The 4,544-nt window shown below is 37.1% G+C and overlaps 1 long non-coding RNA gene across 1 annotated transcript; it reads left to right on the top strand.

The window, feature by feature from the left end:
* The first annotated feature begins 460 nt into the window (after nt 1-460).
* LOC128090133 (uncharacterized) lies at nt 461-2,964 on the top strand. Its single transcript, XR_008210812.1, has 3 exons — nt 461-698; nt 832-923; nt 2,728-2,964. It is a non-coding gene; the product is annotated as an uncharacterized LOC128090133 (long non-coding RNA).
* Nucleotides 2,965-4,544: the final 1,580 nt, after the last annotated feature.

Raw genomic sequence — 4,544 nt, 5'->3', positions numbered from 1 at the left:
GGAATAAAGTGTGACTATATACCCAGTATGTAGCACAGAAAGCCTTTGGTATAAATTGGAGCTAAAAGTAAGAAGAGTGGTAGCAGCATTTGTCTCTGTGATTGTTGCTGGGCACAGAAATTGCACAGTCCATATAAACCACGAGTACTCATTGATTTCAGTAAAATATTCAGTGGAAGAAAGTAAAAATTCAGTACTTTGACATTCTTATTTCATTCCAGGGATACCAATTTGAAAGACAAGGATGCAAATTACAGACGTTTTCAGAAATACTTGTTATTTTACATAAATTTGAACAACTTTTTACATACATCATTTACAATAGTATTTTACAACTCCTAGTTGTCTATTTCTTGTACTTTAAAATTATCATTGTATTCATTTTGCTTTAGGTTATGTTTTAACAAATACAAGAGCTGCTCCAAAAGTAATGCCTCTTATTTTATTATGTTGGCCCGTGATATCAGGGTTGGTTGTTGGTGATGTCAGTAGAGGTGGAACCTTCCTGCCGACATTTTGTTATATTTTGTTGCTGTGTGACAGATGGTAGCAGAGAGGTAGTCTGACAAAATGACATCTGAGTGCATACGAAGCAAAAGCGTGCCATCGAATTCCTCCGTGCAGAAGAAATTGAAATCAATTACAGTGGGTCTGTTTGTCTACTTTTGCAGAATGTTTATGGAGACCAAACAGTGAATGTGAGTACAGTGAGGTGGTGGGTAGTGCGTTTTGGCAGTAGTGACAATGTTAAGGACAAGCCATCTTGTGGATGGCCGTGCACTACTGTCACACCACAAAATGCAAAGCATCTTAATCAGCTTATCTGCACAGATTGACAGATTAAGAAGAGGGGACTGTATACAGAGCTGAACATCAGTTTTAGTGCACTGGAAACAGTTGGAATATCACAAAATTTGCAACAGGTGGGTCCTATGAATGCTTACACAGGAGCAGACAGATGACCATATGCAAGTTTGTCAGGACCTACTGAATAAGGCTGAAAGTGGCACTTTCCTTTATTGTATCATCAATAGTAATGTGATTTTATCATTATGAGCCAGAGTCAAAATGGCAGTGCACGGAGTGGCAACATGTAAATTCTCCATAGAAGAAAAAAGTTCAAAACACAGCCAACTACTGGTAAAATTATGTGCACTGTCTTTTGGGACAGGAAAGGGGTGTTCCTTATGGATTTTCTGGACCCCAGATAAACCATCAATGCTGACTGCTACATCACCACACTGACTAAGCTGAAGACTCAAACTTCCAAAGTGAGATCATGGAAGAGGACATCCTTTCTTGCAACATGATGACTCCAGGCCCCATACCAATTTGAAGACCACAATGCACATTGCCATTCTTGGCTGGAGTATCCTGCTACTTTTACCACATAATACAGATTCGGCACCTTCTGATTTACATCTGTTTGTGTTGAAGAAAGATGGACTGCATTAGCAACATTTTCCCAAAAATGATGCCGACATAACAGCTGTGAAACAGTGGGTCACCTCCTCCAGTGCTGATTATTATGAATACATCATGCAGATTGTTCATCACTGGTGCAATGTATAACTAGTGGTGGTGACTATGTTGAAAAACAATATTTTGTAGCTGAGAACTTGCTCTATTAAATAGCATTATTGTGTTTTTTGTATCTGTTGTAGTTTCCATGGAAATAATTAGATGCACTACTTCTGGAGTAACCTACATATAAAGAGACACTCTCTTCTAAGAGCCTTGCAAACATTAGCTGATGCGTCATTGTATTTTGTTTGCCTAGTGAATAAGTACATTTTTAGTACTATAATTTGGAAGATTTCGACACAGATAGAAGAAGCATCTAGTTCACTTAAACACAAAGTTAGAAGTGCATCATATGAACTATGATTCTTGTTTCTGTCACCGTACCAGTAGGCTATTTTGGCTTTTCTTTCTCCACTTTGTTAATTTTTAAATTTTTATAATGCTTTTTGTTGTTGTTGTTACTTGTTGGTTTGTTAGTTTTGTTTTGGTTTTAGTTTAGTAATAACCATGACAGAATTCGTTATCCAGTCACCACACACCGATGCCCTTGTTTGCAGCTGGTTGGAAATTGGTATTACCCGATAAGGCATGATTTTTGGTTGGATTTATGCAAATATAGAATGTGCAGTATCTCATTTTGACTTTGCAGTCATTAATCAATGTCACGTCGACAGTCACTCTGTGTTCCCCAACATGCTGAAGCACTCTTACATTTTACAATAGCATCATTTGGCACTTCTCTCATACTGTTCAGAAACAAAAGCACTGACAAGCTGCTGCACTGTTGAATAACATCAGAATCACTCACATTCATTGGAGACACTCCAGAGGGTATGGGGAAAGAGATGTGAAGCTCTACCAGCAATACTGACATAAATACTAGGAGCTCACCTGATAAACAGCCAGAGGTTCCATTGCATCAAACAACCGTTTGGCTGAATCACAGTCTTACTCACTTGGTACATTTAAATACAAAAGGAAATCGTGAGGCCCCTCATGATTGTTACCTTGTGTTGGATCTGACTTATTTCCAAGGCCTTTACTGTTGACAGGCCTGTTTGTTTACTAAAAACATGCCCATATGACATCCATCAATGTTAAAGGCATAATAACACAGTTTACTCAGTCCTTTTTAGCCAGGTAGGTGCATTTCCATTTTGGTGGTAGCGTAAAATATGGCCAACATCTCTCTTTTGTTTGCAGAAGCACCAAGTGTTCAACATCTGCTGCACCCAGATGAAGCTTCACTACATTAGAGCAAGGAAGTGCCATATTCTGAGGCAGATCTCTCCAGTGGAAGGAAAACTCTAAGTTTGTATATGGAATGCATGCAGGAAGAATTGAGAAAAACTTCTGTCATCGCCATAAGTCGGCAGGTCCCTCTGTAACGGTGGAAAATAAACTAACAATACAAAGCCAGAATAAAGTTAATCAAGTTGATTTTTCCTCCACCATGGTGATTTACGCATTATTTACCACATTTGCTTTTGATTTTAGAGATGAAATGAAATTCTATGAATGTTATGATAGCAGACTTCTGCATGGACCTCTGTACAAACTGTCAGCTCTTCATTTCAATAATTTGATTTAGCCGAATAATTCAAATTCATGCAAGAATCAGCCTAAAGCCTGAAAACCTGTATCTCCCTCTCTCTAACTTTTACAGATCATCAACTTCCATTTCTGCGGTTTTGCAGGACAAGTTTTCTCTTTAGTTATTACACAAATCTAGAAAATTAGTGTCTCAGTTTGATAAAATATTCCAAGTTTAGTATCCTGAGAAAATCCTTTGTCTCTATCCTTATCCATGAGAAGCTGAAATTGATATAACATTCATGAAAATTATTGGCATTTTTTATAGACCACCTTCCCAAAAGGGCAGAGTGAGGCTGTTCTCTTCTCTTTGGGTATCTCCCAGAGGGAATTTCCCAACAAAATAGAGGGAAAAAAAGACCATAAGTGTAACTTCTGTAGAGATTGGTGTAGAAATTATTAACTGGGGGGGGGGAAAGAAAAAAGAAAAAAAGAAAGGAAGAAGTCTACAGAACAGAAATGAACGATGTATGATAAGAATATAATATATAGTGCTGCCAATACTTCTATTTACCCATACAAAGATAAGGATGTCCAAGGAAGCTAATGGATAACTCACATGAAAGTGAATAAAGGACTTTATTTTGCTTCGTGTGCAAGTGCTTTGAAGACTCCTACAGGGTCCTAAGGAAAACATGGATTTTTTAAAAATCCTATTAGATAATAGTAAGCGTAGTGATAATCTGCATCTTTACTTCATAAGTCTCAGAATTTCATAAAAGACAAACCCATCAATTACATATATTTGACTAAAAGGTAATTTTTTTCTAAGTAAGATATTTTTCCTAATTGATTCTATTCATTGGTAAATCAGGCAGCTGATTTTGGTGACCTCTGGAGAAAAACTATTCTGCCAGATGGATCATTGCTCAGATCTACTGTGACAATTTCTGTGTTACTAGTTAAAGTCCAAAATACTCTTGCAATTCCCATTTTGTCATCACTGCAGGGTTAAAACCCAGCACATTCTTCTTACACAGAAGTGCATATGATATCATTTCAGATGCCATATGTGTTTAAGTAGATTTCACACTTTCAGTGCAGCAGAATCACGTTCAGAGATGAACAGGGATATTTTTTTTGAAGGATTTCATTTCCAGAGAGGTCTGTTTTTAAGACCCTAATCCAGAATATCCTGGAAAGTAGTTTTTGCATAGTTAATGTTCTGCATGTGAATACATCTGCTAAGTCTGAATGCCTATATAAATCCTACCCAGTAAGACTCTGAAATTGCCTAGGTGACAGAATAAATCCATCCTGTACAAAAAAAAAAAAAAGTTAAAATTTAGCCTTCAGCTGCTTAACCTTAGTTACTACATCTCTGTTACTGTGCACATTCCTGGATTTGTAAGTATTTTTTTTAGATGGGAAGACCTCTTGAGTTTATTTTTACTGGCCATCAATTTTCTCACAGGATCAAAATATCA

Source organism: Tympanuchus pallidicinctus, unplaced genomic scaffold, assembly GCF_026119805.1.
Source record: "Tympanuchus pallidicinctus isolate F22 unplaced genomic scaffold, pur_lepc_1.0 scaffold1, whole genome shotgun sequence".
Classification (NCBI taxonomy): Eukaryota; Metazoa; Chordata; class Aves; order Galliformes; family Phasianidae; genus Tympanuchus; species Tympanuchus pallidicinctus.
Note: the sequence above shows the minus strand (reverse complement) of the source record. Positions and strands in the feature narration are given on the sequence as shown.